This window comes from Pristiophorus japonicus, chromosome 10 (genome assembly GCF_044704955.1).
Source record: "Pristiophorus japonicus isolate sPriJap1 chromosome 10, sPriJap1.hap1, whole genome shotgun sequence".
Lineage (NCBI taxonomy): Eukaryota > Metazoa > Chordata > Chondrichthyes > Pristiophoridae > Pristiophorus > Pristiophorus japonicus.
In genome coordinates, this window is record NC_091986.1 from 137,101,367 (window position 1) to 137,122,056 (window position 20,690).

The window sequence follows — 20,690 nt, forward strand, 5'->3', positions numbered from 1 at the left end:
AGATGGTATACACTGCAGCCATGGCATACCGGTGGTGGAGGGATTGAATGTTTAAGGTGGTGGATGGGGTGCCGATCTAGCCAGCTGCTTTGTTGCGCTTCTTGACTGTTGTTGGAGCTGCATTCATCCAGGCATAGGATTACATAGGGCACAGAAACAGGCCATTCAGCCCAACCAGTCCATGCTGCTGTTTATGCTCCACTCGAGCCTCCTCCCGTCTTTCCTCATCTAAATTTATCAGGATAACCCTGTATTCCCTTCCCCCTCATATGCTTGTCTAGCCTTCCCTTAAATGCATCTATACTATTCGCTTCAACCATTCCCTGTCGTAGCGAGTTTCACATTCCCACAACTCTTTGGGTAAAGAAGTTTCTTCTGAATTCCCTATTGGATTTCTTGGTGACTATCTTATATTGATGCCCTCTAGTTATGCTGTTCCCCACATTCTCTCTCTATTCATTCTATCAAATTTCATTTCATAATTTTAAAGACCTCTATTAGGTCACCCCTCAGCCTTCTTTTTTCAAGAGGAAAGAAACCCAGCCTGTTCATTCTTTCCTGATATGTATGCCCTCGCATTTCTGGTATCATCCTTGTAAATCTCTTTCTGCACACTATGTAGTGCCTCTATATCCTTTTTATATTATGGCAACCAGAACTGTACGCAGTACTCTAAGTGTGGTCTAACCAAGGTTTTAGCATAACATTCATACTTTTCAAATCTATACCTCTAGAAATAAACCCGAGTTCTTGGTTTGCTTTTTTTACAGCCTTGCTAACCTGTGTTGCAACTTTTAGTGATTTGTGTACTTGTTCTCCAAGATCCTCACCTAGCCTCATACTCTCCAAGCAATAAGTGACCTCCTAATTCTTCTTACCAAAACGTAGTACAGGTACAATGTCCCGAATCCGGAAATCTTGGGACCGAGGCTGTTCCGGTTTTTGGGTTTTTCTGGATTTCGGAGAAGAAATCCAATGTCCCAAATCCGGAAACCCTTGGGCTGAGTTTCAGGTATTTCGGATTTCGGAGCAGAAAATCCGACGGCTCGAATTTGGCAACTTTGAGGCCAGGCCAGGCTAGGCCGTTTTTTGTATTTTTCCGGATTTATTTTTGAAAAGGTATGTACAGCTTAAAATGTACTTAAAATATGAAAAGGAATGTACTCAAAGCACAAAATATAATAAATAAAGGTTTTTATTTGGTAAACAGTCCGGGTATGAAACAGAATACAGGTACCCTGTAATGTATAAAGAGTAATATTCTTCCTGTGATCCACTTCCTAAGTAAGCTGCACAGAAACAGTTACAGGTTACAATTGGCTGGAGGTTGTGCTTGAGGTAGAGGGCTCAGCTATGATGTCTGGGGCTGAAGACGGGCCAGCAATAGGATTTTCAAATGTGGAAATTACTGGTGCAGTTGCAGGCTGTAGGTCTTGGGCAGTCTGCTGTGATACCCTTTGAAACATATTGACTAATTTTAATTGTTTAAGTAATTTGAGCTTTTGTTTCATTAATTTTTTCTGAATTTTATACACCTGCATTATTTCCTCTTCACTTATGAAGTTTCATTGCTCTAGGGTGTTAATTAATTCTTGACAAAGATTGATTGCTTTGTCAACGGACATCTTTTCCACTTGATTATCAATATCAGCATCTTCATCCTCACTGCTTTCATCCTTTTCCTCTGGATGCAAATCCATTCCCACAATTTCTTTATCTGTCACTGCATGTACAAAGGAAACATCATTGTCTATGTCCATGACTTCTGTGACATCGTCTTCGTTCAATTCTAACACAGCTTCGCAAGTCAGCCCTTTTGCGTATTCTAAAAGTTCAGCAATCATTTTCTTCTCTCTGGACACATGAAAACCTTCAAAGTCATCATCAGCATCTTCACTAAACATAGTTGTTGGCCAGAGGTTATGCCAAGCATTGACCAAGGTGTCTGTAGTTATCAAGTTCCATGCATCCGCAGCTGCCCATATAGTGTCCTTCACAGAGAAATCTTTTGAGAATGCTGTTATTCCCTTGTCTCTGTTCACAGCATGAAGCAAACACCTCATGAATTTATTTTTGTAGAGACACTTCATTGATGTCAAAATTCTTTGGTCCATTGGCTGTACCAGTGATGTTACATTGGGAGGTAAATAGATTACATGGACATTATCCTTTACTAGAAGCTCAGCATTGGGATGTGCTGAGCAATTGTCTAGGAGCAAGAATATTTTGCAGCTTTCTTCAAAGCCAGCTTCCATGCAATGAGCACGCGTCTGGGGAACAAAATGTTTCTCAAACCAGTTCAGAAAAATTACCCTGGTTACCCATGCTCTCTTATTAGCATAATAATGCACTGTGAATACTCTCATACCCTTGAAACATCTTGGATGCTGGCTTCTCCCAATGACCATAAGCTTACACTTATGTGACCCAGCCGCATTTGCAGCAGCAAGCATAGTCAGTCTATCTTTGGTGCCTTTTATTCCTGCTGGCTGCGATTCTTCTGCTGTTGCTAATGTCTTTCTCAGTATATAGTGCCAAAACAATGCTGTCTTGTTGGCTTTATAGATTTGCTCAGCCAAAAGGTTTTCATCAGAAATTAGTTTAACAAACTCATCGATATAACCTTCAGCTGCCTTATGACCTGCTGAGGCTTTTTCACCACATACTTTCAGTTGCCTGATGTCATGACGCCTTTTAAATTTGATTAGCCAACCTGAAGAGTACTTGCATGGAGTTTCAATCTCCAGTTCTGCATGGAATATCTTGGCTTGTTGCATCTCCATTGGGCCAGACAAAGAAGCCTTTTCACTTCTCCTCTGTCACCACCACTCCATCATTACTCGATCCAATTCATCACATTTTGGCTTATACATATTTTTTCTTTTACTCATTTCCTTATGATCACTTTCTGCACAAAAATTAATGAGCTGTTCTTTCTGTTTTCTGATATCATAGATGGTTGAGAGTCAACACCATACTCCTCACTCAATCTTCTCACTGAAGCACCTCTATCTAATCTTTGGAGTAGCTCCACTTTCTTGGCAATTGACAATGAATTATGTTCCCTCTTTTCACTACCTGTATTACCCATTGAGGTATCTGTTGGCCTTTTTGACATGGTTGCAATGGCAAACAACACAAATTCACAATATCTTTAAATTGGAAAAAACACCACAGTGCTCGAGTCAGGTTGGGTGGAGCCTGATCGAGGGAAGTACATGGGACAGGTGGGGTCGGCTCGGGTCACATGTGGGTTAGGTCGGGTTGGCTTGGGTCGCACATGGGTCAGGGTCGAGAGGCATTCCGAAAGGCTCGGACCCATCGCAGGTCTGTAATGCGGCATTTTAAAAAAAATATCCGTTTTCGGAACATATTTCCGGATTATGGACAACTTCTTTTGCAATCTGCAAAATGTTCAGTTTTCGGACAATTCCGGTTTTTATAATTCCGGACTCGGGACATTGTACCTGTACATCAAATTTATCTGTGTTGAACTTCATTTGCCAATTATATGCCCATTCTGCAAGTGGAGAGTATTCCATCACACTCCTGACTTGCACCTTGTAGATGGTGGAAAGGCTTTGGGGAGTCAGGAGGTGAGACACTGCAATCATCAGCGAACATCTCCACTTCTGATCTTATGATGGAGAAAAGGTCATTGATGAAACAGCTGAAGATGGTTGGGCCTAGGACGCTGCCCTGAAGAACTCCTGCAGCAATGTCCTGGGGCTGAGATGATTGATCTCCAACAACCACAGCCATCTTCCTTTGTGCTAGGGATGACTTCAGCCAGTGGAGAGGTTTCCCCCTGATTCCCATTTACTTCTATTTTACGCAGGCTCCTTGATGCCACACTCGGTCAAATGCTGCCTTTATATCAAGGGCAGTCACTCTCAACTCACCTCTGAAATTCTTCTCTTTTGTCCATGTTTGGACCAAGGTTGAAATGAGTCTGGAGCTGAGTGGTCCTGGCGGAACCCAAACTGAACATCGGTGAGCAGGTTATTGGTGAATAAGTGCCGCTTGATAGCACTATGCTGATGACACCTTCCATCACTTTGCTGATGATTGAGAGTAGACTGATGGGGTGGTAATTGTTCAGATTGGTTTTGTTCTGATTTTTGTGGACAGGACATGCCTGGGAAGTTTTTCACATTGTCAGGTAGATGCCAGTGTTGTAGCTGTACTGGAACAGCTTGGCTAGAGGCACAGCTAGTTGTGAAGCACAAGTCTTCAGCGCGACAGCCAGGATGTTGTTGGGGCCCATAGCCTTTGCTCTATTCAGTACGCTCAGCCATTTCTTGATATCAGGTGGATGAATCGAATTGGCTGAAGACTGGCTTCTGTGATGGTGGGGACCTCAGGAGGAGGCTGAGATGGATCATCCACTTGGTGCTTCTGGCTGAAGATGGTTGCAAACACTTCAGCCTTGTCTTTTGCACTCGCATGCTGGGCCATCATTGAGGATGGGGATGTTCATGGAGCCTCCTCCTCCTGTTAGTTGTTTAACAGTCCACCACTATTCACGACTAGATGTCCCAGGACTGCAGAACTTTCATCTGATCCGGTGATTGTGGGATTGCTTAGCTCTGTCTACAGCATGCTGCTTTCCCTGCTTAGCATGGAATCATCCCCACTTCTGACCTTATGAAGGAGGGAAGGTCCGGTATTGCAGCTTCCCCAGGTTGGCACCATTTTTACGGTATGTCTGATGCTGCTCCTGGCATGCTCTTCTGAACTCCTCATTGAACTGTTCTGAGGGTTGGTCCCCTGGCTTGATGATAAAAGACTTACATTTATATAGTGCCTTTCATGACCACCGGATGTTTCAAAGTGGTTTATAGCCAACAAAATATTTTTGGAGTGTAGTCACTGTTGTAATGTGGGAAATGCCGCCAGCCAATTTGCGCACAGCAAGCTCCCACAAATAGCAATGTGATAATGACCAGATAAACTGTTATGTTAATTGAGGGATAAATATTGGCCAGGATACCGATCATAACGCCCCTGCTCTTCTTCGAAATAGTGCCATGGGATCTTTTACGTCCACCTAAGAGAGCAGACGGGGCAGCAATTTAACATCTCTTCCGAAAGATGGCACCTCTGACAGTGTAGCACTACCTCAGCACTGCACTGGAGTGTTAGCCTAGATTTATGTGCTCAAGTCCCTGGAATGGGACTTGAACCCACAACCTTCCAACTCAGAGGTGTGTATGCTACCCACTGAGCCACAGCTGACACTGGTAATGGAAGAGTGAGGGACAAGCTGGGCCATTGTGGTGGAGTACAATTCTGCTGCTGCTGACGGCCCACAGAGCCTCATGAATGCCCAGTTTTGAACTGCTTGTTCTGTTCTGAATCTATCACATTTAGCACGGTGGTAGTACCACACAATGGAAAGTGTCCTCAGTGTGAATGTGGGTCTTCGTCTCCACAAGGACTGTGTGGTGGTCACTGCTACCAATGCTGTAATGGACAGATACAACTGCAAGAGGTCGATTGGTGAGGTCGAGGTCAAATAGGTTTTTCCATTATGTTGGTTTTCTCACCGCCTGCCACAGGCTCAGTCTGGTAGTTATGTCCTTCAGGACTCAGCCAGCTCCATCAGTAGTGGTGCTGACGAGCCACTCTTGGTGATCGACATTGAAGACCCCCACTAGAGTACATTCTGTGCCCTTGCTACCTTCAGTGTTTTTCCAAGTGGTGTTCAACATGGAGGTGTACTGATTCATCAGCTGAGAGAGGGCGGTAGGTGGTAATCAGCAGGTGATTTCCTTGCCCATGTTTGATCTGAAGCCATTAGACTTCATAGAGTCCGGAGTCAATGCTGAGTACTCCTAGTGCCATGCTCTCCCGACTGTATACCACTGTATGCCACTGTATACAAATGCAAAGATACAATGCAATGCGTGAATGCAGATTCAACACTCAAGCTGCATATCTTTAGAACTTGCTTACCAGACAGAAAATTGGGAAAGTGCACACATTTTTTCTCCATGCAGCAAAAATCTGTACTGGATTTCAAACAAAACCCAATATTGTCAATTATACACCTCTGGCAACTTAACATGGAATGACAAAGAAAGTTACTAGCCCCATGAGCAGACTATATCAGGGGCACGAGTCAATATTTTTTTAATGATTCATGATTGGTGTTCCCTCAAAGGTCATTTTGATATAGAAGACACAATGAAATCTTATTTGACTCTGTCTAGTCAAACACACTTGATGGATAGAACATGGATCATATTGTCTAGAAACAAGCTTTCTAATACATACAAGTGAATGAACATCCTTTATGACATGTTGCCAAAGTTCTCATATCAATGTCTCTTACCATCATATGATGATATAGTAGCGGTCACAATACTAGCAGTAGCTCATCTGTCACCATTTTAGCATAAATTGAATAGCTTATCTTTAACATGAAATAACATGCCTTTTTTTGTGTTTTGCTTATGGCAAGATTCCATTTCTTTCCCTTTTTTCTGCTAATTTATACTGCAAGTTTCATTTCTCTATACTGGTAGTTCTTCCTCATGCTCCATAGCATAAGTGAAACTGTTCTGCAAGATTAATTGAGCAGTTTCTCCGGTACTAAGGAGCCTGGATAATTTCGGTCATTTTGACCTTTGGCCCTATAATTTAGAAGCTGATTTATATAAAGTCTGCCCCTGAGCAGTTTTCTCCAAATTTAAATTCTAGATTTTTTTTTTGTTGAGTACAGGAGTTTTGAAAATTGGTGAATTGCTTAAACTTCAAATTTCAAACAATTCTTTAACTTTAACTTTTGTCTTCACATAAAATGAAGGTTTTCAAAAGTACCTGTCTTATGTCGCAAATAAAGCAATGTGACTGAGTACTGTGGACCTGAGTAAGTGTGACCTTAGTCTCTTTATTCTGAAACCAGAGTGCTGGCACAGCATAGGAGGCCTGCTTATATGCAGTGCTCCCAAGGGATGCTGGGATCACTTGGGACTCCAACAGATGTGCCCTCTGGTGGCAGTATAATTCTGGTTACAAGGTGTTGCATACATAACATCACTCCCCCCCCCCCAAAGTCAATAGTACACTTATTTACAGGGTGAGACGATCTGGGGCTTTCCGCTCCCTAGTCGATCGTCTCAGTACAAACACAGGTGCAGGTGAGTTGGTTGGGCCTTCGCTAGGCTGCTGCGCAGCTGGCCTTGCTGGGCTGCTGGGGATAATGAGTTCAGCTTCGTGGTCAACCGTGATGTCGGTTGTCACTTGTGTGTGTATTGGAGGGTTGAAGTTGGTGGTGCCCTCTTCATGTTGCTCGTGGCTGTCTGTGAATCAGTTTGGTTTGGTCCAAATGCTTTTTGCAAGTTAGTCCATTTGAAAGTTTCACCTCAAAAACCCTATTCCCTTCTTTGGCTACGACAGTGCCAACAAGCCATTTGGGACCATGTCCATAGTTGAGTACAAATACAGGGTCATTGACTTCAATATCACGTGACAAATTTGCGTGATCATGGTACATGCTTTATTGATGCCACCTGCCCTCGACATGATCATGGAGATCAGGGTGGACTAGAGAGAGCCTTGCCTTGAGTTAGAAACATAGAAACATAGAAAATAGGTGCAGGAGCAGGCCATTCAGCCCTTCTAGCCTGCACCGCCATTCAATGAGTTCATGGCTGAACATGAAACTTCAGTACCCCCTTCCTGCTTTCTCGCCATAACCCTTGATCCCCCGAGTAGTAAGGACTTCATCTAACTCCCTTTTGAATATATTTAGTGAATTGGCCTCAACTACTTTCTGTGGTAGAGAATTCCACAGGTTCACCACTCTCTGGGTGAAGAAGTTTCTCCTCATCTCGGTCCTAAATGGCTTACCCCTTATCCTCAGACTGTGACCCCTGGTTCTGGACTTCCCCAACATTGGGAACATTCTTTCTGCATCTAACCTGTCTAAACCCGTCAGAATTTTAAACGTTTCTATGAGGTCCCCTCTCATTCTTCTGAACTCCAGTGAATACAAGCCCAATTGATCCAATCTTTCTTGATAGGTCAGTCCCGCCATCCCGGGAATCAGTCTGGTGAACCTTCGCTGCACTCCCTCAATAGCAAGAATGTCCTTCCTCAAGTTAGGAGACCAAAACTGTACACAATACTCCAGGTGTGGCCTCACCAAGGCCCTGTACAACTGTAGCAACACCTCCCTGCCCCTGTATTCAAATCCCCTCGCTATGAAGGCCAACATGCCATTTGCTTTCTTAACCGCCTGCTGTACCTGCATGCCAACCTTCAATGACTGATGTACCATGACACCCAGGTCTCGTTGCACCTTCCCTTTTCCTAATCTGTCACCATTCAGATAATAGTCTGTCTCTCTGTTTTTACCACCAAAGTGGATAACCTCACATTTATCCACATTATACTTCATCTGCCATGCATTTGCCCACTCACCTAACCTATCCAAGTCACTCTGCAGCCTAATAGCATCCTCCTCGCAGCTCACACTGCCACCCAACTTAGTATCATCCGCAAATTTGGAGATACTGCATTTAATCCCCTCGTCTAAATCATTAATGTACAATGTAAACAGCTGGGGCCCCAGCACAGAACCTTGCGGCACTCCACTAGTCACCGCCTGCCATTCTGAAAAGTACCCGTTTACTCCTACTCTTTGCTTCCTGTCTGACAACCAGTTCTCAATCCACGTCAGCACACTACCCCCAATCCCATGTGCTTTAACTTTGCACATTAATCTCTTGTGTGGGACCTTGTCGAAAGCCTTCTGAAAGTCCAAATATACCACATCAACTGGTTCTCCTTTGTCCACTTTACTGGAAACATCCTCAAAAAATTCCAGAAGATTTGTCAAGCATGATTTCCCTTTCACAAATCCATGCTGACTTGGACCTATCATGTCACCATTTTCCAGATGCACTGCTATGACATCCTTAATAATTGATTCCATCATTTTACCCACTACTGAGGTCAGGCTGACCGGTCTATAATTCCCTGTTTTCTCTCTCCCTCCTTTTTTAAAAAGTGGGGTTACATTGGCTACCCTCCACTCCATAGGAACTGATCCAGAGTCAATGGAATGTTGGAAAATGACTGTCAATGCATCCGCTATTTCCAAGGCCACCTCCTTAAGTACTCTAGGATGCAGGCCATCAGGCCCTGGGGATTTATCTGCCTTCAATCCCATCAATTTCCCCAACACAATTTCCCGACTAATAAAGATTTCCCTCAGTTCCTCTTCCTTACTAGACCCTCTGACCCCTTTTATATCCGGAAGGTTGTTTGTATCCTCCTTAATGAATACCGAACCAAAGTACTTGTTCAATTGATCCGCCATTTCTTTGTTCCCCGTTATGACTTCCCCTGATTCTGACTGCAGGGGACCTACGTTTGTCTTCACCAACCTTTTTCTCTTTACATACCTATAGAAACTTTTGCAATCCGCCTTAATGTTCCCTGCAAGCTTCTTCTCGTACTCCATTTTCCCTGTCCTAATCAAACCCTTTGTCCTCCTCTGCTGAGTTCTAAATTTCTCCCAGTCCCCAGGTTCGCTGCTATTTCTGGCCAATTTGTATGCCACTTCCTTGGCTTTAATACTATCCCTGATTTCCCTAGATAGCCACGGTTGAGCCACCTTCCCCTTTTTATTTTTACGCCAGACAGGAATGTACAATTGTTGTACTTCATCCATGCGGTCTCTAAATGTCTGCCATTGCCCATCCACAGTCAACCCCCTAAGTATCATTCGCCAATCTATCCTAGCCAATTCTCGCCTCATACCTTCAAAGTTACCCTTCTTTAAGTTCTGGACCATGGTCTCTGAATTTACTGTTTCATTCTCCATCCTAATGCAGAATTCCACCATATTATGGTCACTCTTCCCCAAGGGGCCTCGCACAATGAGATTGCTAATTAATCCTCTCTCATTACACAACACCCAGTCTAAGATGGCCTCCCCCCTAGTTGGTTCCTCAACATATTGGTCTAGAAAACCATCCCTTATGCACTCCAGGAAATCCTCCTCCACCGTATTGCTTCCAGTTTGGCTAGCCCAATCTATGTGCATATTAAAGTCACCCATTATAACTGCTACACCTTTATTGCATGCACCCCTAATTTCCTGTTTGATGCCCTCCCCAACATCCCTATTACTGTTTGGAGGTCTGTACACAACTCCTACTAACGTTTTTTGCCCTTTGGTGTTCTGCAGCTCTACCCATATAGATTCCACATCATCCAAGCTAATGTCTTTCCTAACTATTGCATTAATCTCCTCTTTAACCAGCAATGCTACCCCACCTCCTTTTCCTTTTATTCTATCCTTCCTGAATGTTGAATACCCCTGAATGTTGAGTTCCCAGCCCTGATCATCCTGGAGCCACGTCTCCGTAATCCTTTTCATGAACAGTTTGGCAGGGGGAACCCCGGTGAGCGAGTGGGGTCTTGTGCGGTAGCTGAGCAGGACTCAGGACAGGTGGGTCTGCAGGCAGCCTTCCGACATGCATTTCAAGCTTAGCTTGATGGTTTGGACTGCCCGTTCTGCCTGGCCGTTAGATGCGGGCTTGAACTGGGCAGATGTGACTTGCTCGATCCCATTGCGGGTCATGAATTCCTTGAATTCAGCGCTGGTGAAGCACGGCCCATTGTCGCTGACAAGGACATCAGGCAGGCCGGGCGTGGCAAACATGGCTCATAGGCTTTCGATGGTGGCAATGGACGTGCTTACAGATATTATTACACACTCAATCCATTTTGAATAAGCAGCCACAACAACCAAAAACATTTTGCCTAGAAACGGGCCAGCGAAGTCAACGGGGATCCTAGACCACGGTTTGGAGGGCCATCACCACAAATCTAGCAGTGCCTCCCTGGGTGCAGTGCTCAGTTGAGAGAAAGTGTTGCATTGGTGCATGCAAGACGGCAAATCTGAGTCGATGTCGGGCCACCACACATGGGATCTGGCTATAGCTTTCATCATTACTATGCCTGGGTGGGTACTGTGTAGGTCGCGTATGAACATTTCCTTGCCTTTCTTAGGCAAAACCATGCAATTACCCCACAAAAGACAGTCCGCCTGTATGGACATTTCGTCTTTGCGCCGCTGGAATGGCTTGATCTCTTCATGCATCTCTGCTGGGACGCTGGACCAGCTCCCATGGAGGACACAGTTTTTTACAAGGGACAGTAATGGATCCTGGCTGGTCCAGGTCCTGATCTGGCGAGCCGTAATGGGTGACTTTGCATTTTCAAATGCATCCATCATCAAGAGCAAGTCTGCAGGCTGTGCCATTTCCATCCCGGTGGTGGGCAATGGTAGCCGACTGAAAGCATCAGCGCAGTGCTCTGTGCCTGGCCTGTGGCGAATTACATAGTTATATTCAGACAGCGTGAGCGCCCATCTTTGAGCGAGCAGAGGCATTGGTAGTAATACCTTTGCTCTCTGAGAATAGCGATATGAGCGGCTTATGGTCAGTTTTATCTCGAACTTAAACCCAAACAGAAACTGGTGCATTTTTTTCACCCCGTAAACGCATGCTGCGATATATTCACAGAGCTCAGCACACACAGCTTCCTAACATGGCAGGCAGCTCTCTCGGAAGTCTCCGGAAATCTGCCTAGTTCTGTTTATTATTAACCCTGCACTTGCAGTACACAATACGCCCACATTCACAGTGTGGAGCTACAAACATTACAAGCTTACAGACATTACACATGCCAGAGCTTCTTTTTCAATCATGCTGTAGGCCCTTTCGGCCTTGGACAAATTCCTGGACATATAACCGACCGGTTGCAATGTTACCGATTCGTTTGCTTGTTGTAGCACACACCCAACCTTGTACAAAGACACATCGCAAGCTATCACTAAACATTTACATGGGTCATACAGAACAAGCAGTTTGTTGGAACATAACAGATTTCGGGCTATCTCAAAAGCAGTCTCTTGTGATTTCCCCCATACCCAGTCATCTCCCTTGCATAGCAACACATGTAGAGGTTCTAGCAAGGTGCTTAACCTGGGTAGGAAATTACCAAAATAATTGAGGAGTCCCAGGAACGACCGCAGCTCTGTCACGTTCTGTGGTCTCGGCGCGTTCTTGATGGCCTCCGTCTTGCCGTCGGTGGGTCTGATGCCGTCTGCCGTGATTCTTCTCCCTAAGAACTCGACCTCTGGTACCAGGAAAACACACTTTGAGTGTTTCAACCTGAGTCCCACACGATCTAGCCGACTTAGAACCTCTTCCAGGTTCTGCAAGTGTTCGATGGTGTCCCAACCTGTGATCAATATGTTATCCTGAAAAACCACGGTGCGCGGAATCGACTTTAGCAGACTCTCCATGTTCCTTTGAAAAATAGCTGTGGCCAATCGAATCCAAAACGGGCATCTATTGTAGATGAACAGACCTTTGTACATGTTGATGCAGGTGAGGCCTTTCGAAGATTCCGCCAGCTCCTGCGTCATGTGGGCCGAGGTCATGTCCAACTTGCCGAACGTCTTCCTCCTGCCAGCGTTGCAAATAGATCTTCTGCCTTGGGTAGCGGGTACTGGTCCTGCAGCGAAAAACAGTTAATCGTTACTTTATAGTCCCCACAAATTCTGACTGTGCCATCGCCCTTGAGAACCGGAACAATCGGACTGGCCCACTCGTTGAACTCAACCGGTGCGATGATGCCCTCTCTTTGCAGCCTGTCCAGCTCGATCTCCACTTTCTCTCACATCATTTATGGCACTGCACGTGCCTTGTGGTGAATGGGTCGTGAACCAGGAACCAAGTGGATCTGCATCTTCGCCCCAGAGAAATTTCCGATGCCTGGCTCAAACAACAATGGGAACTTGCTCAAAACCAGGGCACATGAGGCATCGTCGATGGACGAAGGCGCTCGGATGTCATCCCAGTTCCAGCGGATTTTTCCAGACAGCTTCTGCCGAACAGTGTGGGGCCATCTCCTGGTACAATCCATAGTGGTAATTCGTGCACCGCTCCATCATAGGAGACTTTTACTGCTGCACTGCCAATTACAGGGATCAGCTCTTTAGTGTAAGTTCTCAGCTTGGTATGAATAGGACTCAGCTTGGGCCTTTGTGCCTTGTTGCACCACAGCCCCTCGAAGGCCTTTTTGCTCATGATAGACTGACTTGCACCCATGTGCAATTCCATGGATACTGGAATTCTGTTCAGTTCAACTTTTAACATGATCGGTGGACATTTCGTGGTGAAGATGTGTATCCCATACACTTCTGCCTCCTCAGTTTGAGTCTCTAATTCAGTTTGATCCACCATGGATCGGTTTTCCTCTGCAACGTGGTGGTTTGCAGGGTTTGCAGCTTGTCTGCACATTTGCTGGAGGTGTCCCATTATTCCACAGCCTTTGCACACATAGTGTTTGAAGCGGCATTGATGGGCTCGATGATCAGCTCCGCAGCGCCAACAAGGTGTTAATTGCCTCGCATTCACACTTGATGGCAGACTCTGAGTCATCTGAGATCGTGCAGCTGCAGGTGTGTATGTTCCGCCATATGCATTCCTGCCTGAAAACGATGTTACTTTGTGTACAGTACTTGCTGATCAAAATTTGTTTGGTGTTATCGCTGGTGAACATAAATGCCTGGGCTATCGTTATGGCTTTGCTCAGGTTCAGTGTTTCAACAGTCAATAGTTTGCGAAGGATAACCTCATGGCCAATGCCAAGCACAAAACGTTTCTTAGCATTTGCTCCAGGAATCCACCGAATTCGCAATGTCCTGCAAGGTGCCTTAGTTCGGTGACGTAGCTCGCCACTTCCTGGCCTTCAGACCGTCGCCATGTCTAAAATCGATATCTTGCCATCAGAATGCTCTCCTTCAGATTTAGGTGCTCCCGGACCAGCGTACACATTTCTTCATACGATTTGGTTGTTGGTTTCACCGGAGCAAGAAGATTCTTCATGAGGCCATAGGTTGTTGCCCCGCAGACGGTGAGGAGGATCGCCCTTCATTTGGCAGCGTTCTCATTCCCTTCCAGCTTGTTGGCCACGAAGTATTGGTCGAGTCGCTCCACAAAGGCTTCCCAATCGTCACTTTCTGAGAATTTCTCCAGGATACCAACAGTTCTCTGCATTTTTGCGTGATGGTTCGTTATCTATTACTCGCTGCCAGTTGTTATGTCTCAAATAAAGCAATGTGACTGAGTACTTTAGACTTGAGTAAGTGTGACCTTAGTCTCTTTATTCTGACTCCAGAGTGCCAGCACAGCATGGGAGGCCTGCTTATATGCAGTGCTCCCAAAGGATGCTGGAATCCGTTGGGACGCCAATAGATGCGCCCTCTGGTGGCGGTAGAATGCTGGTTACAAGGTGTTGCATACATAGCAATCTGGAAGTGACTTTTCTAACAATTTCAATTTTGAGACAATGGAGAAGCAATTTCAAAAAAAATTACAATATTGGGATACATAGCCAGAATAATGGAATACAAATCGTCAGCAGTTAATGTTGAGACTTTATATTACACTTGTCAGATCACAGTTGCAATACTTTATACAACTCTTGTTGCTACATTTCTATATCAACATAGATACATTAGAGCAGTGTTGTCCAATAGAAATTGCTGACTGGCCATAGATGTGGTTATGGCAACACCATTTTAGTCACACATTCTAAGCTTAGTGGAAAACGCTTTACATAGTCACAAATAATTTTCACATATGTTTATATACTTAATAAATATCTGCCACCTTTCAGTGTCCAAAGAAGTAAAGCACTCACGCATTTTGTCTTCTCATTTTACCAACAAATGCACAAAAAGATACAAGTGCACGTGCATACACCACGCGAGTGAGTACTGAGATCACATGCTCAATGACGGTGTTTATTGCTCATTTTTTATTTACTAATCAGAAATGCAATTAGCCAGATCTAGATTCCCAATTAGCCACATGTAGCTCATGTATTGGACAACATTGCATTAGAGGGGGTGTAAAGACAGAGCAGCAAGGATCATCCCAAATTAGTAATTAGTCTGTGGTGTTGTCCAACCAGTTAATGACTAGAGTTTTTTTTAATGCATGCGATAGGAGAGAAACTTCAAAAACACATGCCACAAAGCCAGTAAGTAACTAGTTTGCAATTAGGCCCTACAAACAGCAGTACAAAAATAGCTAGTTGTTTTTGGTGGAGATTGTTGTGGAGTAAATGTTGACAATTGCTGTGGGGAGAACACTGCCACTCTTTAAATAGCGTCACCGGACCTTTTGTGTCCATTGAGAGGGCAGACTCTCTTTAGTTTAATATCTTATGTGAAAGATGGCACCTCCAACAGTGCATCAACTCCCTCAGTACTACACTTAAGTGCCAGCCTAGATTATGTGCTCAAGTCTCCAGAGTGGAGCTTGAATGCTACTACTGAGTCAAAGCTGACACCTTGTAAGATCAATTGATCATACTGAAAATGAATTTTAAAACAGATCTTTTTAAAAAATCCTTCACTCCAAAGGTGATCAATGTTTGGAATGATCTAGCTGGCCACATAGTGGAGTCACACATTAGAGGAGCTCAAAATGCAGCTGGATTTGGGGCTGGTGAAATGGAGTACTCAACGCCAGTTCCTTGTCCTCTGCTATAATAGCCAGCAATCATATTGAAAGCATGTGATCCCCAAAGCTTGGGCATAGATCGTGACAAAGGAGAAAAATCAATTAATCACTCCAGTGTGCAAAAGCACCCCCTCGCAGCTGTACAAGTTGAGTCACAACAACCAAAATAGGTAGTTGTTAGTTAGCTGTTAACATCATGCATACAATTTTCATGGGATTTGCCAGATTTATGTAAACCACATTGTGAATACTGTAAATCTGAAAAACTGAACACAAAAGTGTTAACGTGTCTTTTTAGATGCTGATGAACCTGTAGTGTTTTACAAATTTTATATTCTGTATTTACAATAAACCACATCATCAGGAATAAATTATCTGTACAATGGCTTCTCTTCCCACTCCTGCATCGTTACCTCTGGTGTTCCCCAAGGATCTATCCTTGGCCCCCTCCTATTCCTCATCTATATGCTGCCCCTTGGCGACATCATCCGAAAACACGCCATCAGTTACCATATGAACTCATTGAATGGCGGTGCAGGCTCGAAGGGCCGAATGGCCTACTCCTGCACCTATTTTCTATGTTTCTATGACACCTACCTCTACCTCACCATCACTTCTCTCACCCCCTCTATGGTCTCTAAATTGTCAGACTGCTTGACCGACATCTAGTACTCTCCTCAAATTCTGGCCTCTTGATCTTGATCATCCCTGATTATGACTGATCAACCATTGATGGCCATGCCTTGTTGCCTAGGCCCCAAATTCTGGAACTCCTTGCCTAAACCTCTCCACCTCGCTACCTCTCTTTCCTCCTTTAAGATGCTCCTTAAAATCTACCTCTGTGACCAGGCTTTTGGTCATCTGCTGTAATTTCTTGTGTGGCTCAGTGTCAAATTTATTTGTTTTGTCTTATAACACTCCTGTGAAGCGCCTTGGGATGTTTTACGTTAATGGCGCTATATAAATACAAGTTGTTGTTGTTGGTGGTTATTTTGAACGTAGCTTTAAAAAGGGAAGGTAATGCCTGACCAACTCAGATTTCTTTAAGTGACAACCCGAGTCAACTGTAGTAAAGCCAATGATATTTAAACTAACAAAAAGGCATTGATAAAATTCCACACAAGATTACTAATTAAGCACAAAGCTGTGGGGATTCAGGGCAAAACTTGGTCAAAAAACTGTTGTAAACAACAGGTACTGTTTATAGGAGTTATGTTAAGATGGTGGGGTGGGGAAGTACGGAGTGTGGTGCCCCAGGGGTGTGTTGGGACGCTGCTGTTTCTAATTTACATCAAATTACTTGGATTCTGAAACTCAATGCATACTGTTTAAATTTGCAGATGATACCAAATTAGGGAAGGCAGTGAAATCAGAGGTCACCCAGAAATTAAAGAGCCAAGCCAAAATACGTGAATGAAATAAACAATGGCAGATATAATTTAATGCAGACACGCAAAAGAAAACTGGGTATCCAGGAACGGTGCAGTGGCTCTAGGCCTTTTGGCTAAGAGCATTGGCGCAGAGTGATCCTTGGCGTGTGCAAGGTGACCTCTGGCGTTTGTGATTTGACAAAGAATTGGAACGATTGGCTACGAATTTCCAAAAAAAAAACATGAATACTTCATGGTGTTGAAAGCTCAAAATGAAGTTGAGACCTCAACATGTCCAGCCAATGCAAAGCAGCAATCAACAAAGACAATAGAATGTTGAACTACATAGCCAAAACAGAAGAATACAAGCCAGAGAAAGTTGTGATCGAAATATAGGCCCATAAATTGACAATGCTCAAGATCCAAATGACTATCTTTAGCATGGTTAGCTCTGTTCAGACTACACCTTGGTTGCTGTGTGTAGTTCTGGTCACTGAGAAACAGGGGAGACATTCAGCACTGGTGCTGGAGAAGAGCTATATGGCTGCTCCCTCCTGTCAGGAGCTTGAGTTATGAAGAAAGATTGGAGGCTTGGGTTTTTCAGCTTGGAAGGGAGGTGTATGTAAAATGATATTAGAGGTATACACGATAATAAATGGTATGGTTCAGCAATGAGAATAGTCCAAATGGAGACACAGGTTCAAACTAGTACTTTAAAAGGTAATATAAGGACTGATATCATGAGGAAATTCATACAGAGAGTGATCAACGCTTGGAATGGACTTCTGGGCAGGGTGGGGAAAGCAAAAACTCTAAATAAATTTAAGAAATAACTACATGTAACAAGGAGAGAAATATACAGCTATTCTGAGTGGATGCATTAAGATGGTCAGATAACTGTTGAGATGGTTGAAGCTGGACAGAGTGGAGCCAACAAGGATGTGTACAATACTTTTTAAACTGCCCAAGACCACTCAGCATCAGGAAGATGCTGAACACCTCAAGTCTCTTCGTCGGGAACACACGGAAGCCAAGCGCAAACAGCGGAAGGAGCACACAAAAACCCAAGCACCCCACCTACCCGTCCCTCCAACCACTGTCTGCCTCACCTGTGACAAGAGACTGTATTGGACTCATCAGTCATCTAAGAATTCATTAGTGTGGAAGCAAGTCATCCTCGACTCCGAGGGACTGCCTAAAAACTGCTAATAACTTTCTCAACCGGTATCAACTGATCAATTGCATGCTTTGACAATCGATTAGAGGGACGTCACACCTAATCCAAGCAAACAAAAACCCATAATTGGTGTAAGAGAACTGCTAGTTGAAACTAGACAAGGTGGAGCCAGTGAGTTTCAGCTGATGCGAGAATATAAGGAAAAGAGTAGATGTGTAAGAACATGAACAGAACGAAACACAGTAGATTTTAAACAAGACCTTTCACGCTGCCCTGCTGTCCAGAGGCTTGGACCAGATAATACCAACTTTGATTCCGTCAATTGTTGTTTGAATGGTGTGTGTACAATTGATTCTGCTAGTGTTATAATAACAACTTGTATTGATATAGTGCCTTTAACGCAGTAAAACATTCAAAGGCATTTCAGGGGAGCATTATAAAACAAAATTTGATGCTGAGCCACATAAGGACAAATTAGGGCAGGGCTTGGTCAAAGAGTAGGTTTTAAGAAGCATCTTAAAAGGAGAAAAGATAGAGGCGGAGAGGTTTAAGGAGGGAATTCCAGAGTTTAGAGCCTTAGCAGCTGAAGGCATGGCCACCAACAGTGAAGTAATTAAAATCAGGAATGCTCAAGAGGCCAGAAGTAGAGGACAAATATCTAGGGTTGTGGAGCTGGAGGGGATTACAGAGATAGGGAGGGCGAAACCATGGAGAGATTTGAAAACAAGGATGAGAATTTTTAAATCGAGGTGTTGCTTAACTGGGAGCCAATGTAGCCTTGTTATACCAAATTAGGATTGTCAAGCCGAATCACATCAGGGTAACCTAGGACCGAGTGTTCCTGACACAAGAGAAGGGCCAAAGTTTTTTCTCATCTTGAAGTATAGTGATTTTATGACTGGTGCAAGGGTCAAGGATGTCTTGGAGCGGCTGCAGCGCATTCTGGAGGGGGAGGGGGAACAGTCAGCTGTCGTGGTGCATATCGGTACCAACGATATAGGTAAAAAACGGGATGAGGTCCTACAAGCTGAATTTAGGGAGCTAGGAGTTAAATTAAAAAGTAAGACCTCAAAGGTAGTAATCTCAGGATTGCTACCAGTGCCACGTGCTAGTCAGAATAGGAATTGCAGGATAGTTCAGATGAATACGTAGCTTGAGGAATGGTGCAAGGAGGAGGGATTCAAATTCCTGGGGCATTGGAACCGGTTCTGGGGGAGGTGGGGCCAGTACAAACCGGACGGTCTGCACCTGGGCAGGACCAGAACCTATGTCCTAGGGGGAGTGTTTGCTAGTGCTGTTGGGGAGGGGTTAAACTAATATGGCAGGGGGATGGGAACCTATGCAGGGAGGCAGAGGGAAGTAAAAAGGGAGCAAGGAAAAGGTACGAAGGAGAAAAACACGAGGAGGGCAGAGAAATCAAGGGCAAAAATCAAAAAGGGCCACATTACAACATAATTCTAAAAAGACAAAGTGTTAAAAAAACAAGCCTAAAGGCTCCGAGTCTCAATGCGAGGTGCATTCGTAATAAGGTGGACGAATTAACAACGCAGATAGCTGTTAACGGGTATGATGTAATTGGGATTACGGAGACATGGCTCCAGGGTAACCAAGGCTGGGAACTCAACATCCAGGGGTATTCAATATTCATTAAGGATATACAGGAAGGAAAAGGAGGTGGGGTAGCGTTAATGGTTAAAGAGGTTAACACAATAGTAAGGAAGGATATTAGCTTGGATGATGTGGAACCTATATGGGTAGAGCTGCGAAACACCAAAGGGCAGAAAACATTAGTGGGAGTTGTGTACAGACCACCAAACAGTAGTAGGGAGGTTGGGGACAGCATCAAACAGAAAATTAGGGACGCGTGCAATAAAGGTACAGCAGTTATCATGGGTGACTTTAACCTACATATTGATTGGGCTAACCAAACTGGTAGCAATACTGTGGAGGAGGATTTCCTGGAGTGTATAAGGGATGGTTTTCTAGTCGAGGAACCAACTAGAGAGCAGGCCATCCTAGACTGGGTCTTGTGTAACGAGAGAGGATTAATTAGCAATCTGGTCGTGCGTGACCCCTTGAGGAAGAGTGACCATAATATGGTAGAATTCTTCATTAAGATGGAGAGCGACAGTTAATTCAGAGACTAGGGTCCTGAACTTAAAGAAAGGAAACTTCGATGGTATGCAACGTGATTTGGCTAGGATAGACTGGCGAATGATACTTAAAAGGTTTGATGGTGGATAGGCAATGGCAGACATTTAAAGATCACATGGATGAATTACAACTATTGTACATGCCTGTCTGGCATCAAATTAAAACATGAAAGGAGGCTCAACTGTGGCTAACAAGGGAAATTAGGGATAGTGTTAAATCCAAGGAAGAGGCATATAAATTAACCAGAAAAAGCAGCATACCTGAGGAGTGGGAGAAATTTAGAATTCAGGAGGACTAAGGGTTTAATTAGAAGGGTGGGGGGCGGGGGGGGGGGGGAGAAATAAGAGTATGAGAGTAAGCTTGCAGGGAACATAAAAACTGACTGCAAAAGCTTCTATAGATATGTGAAGAGAAAAAGATTAGTGA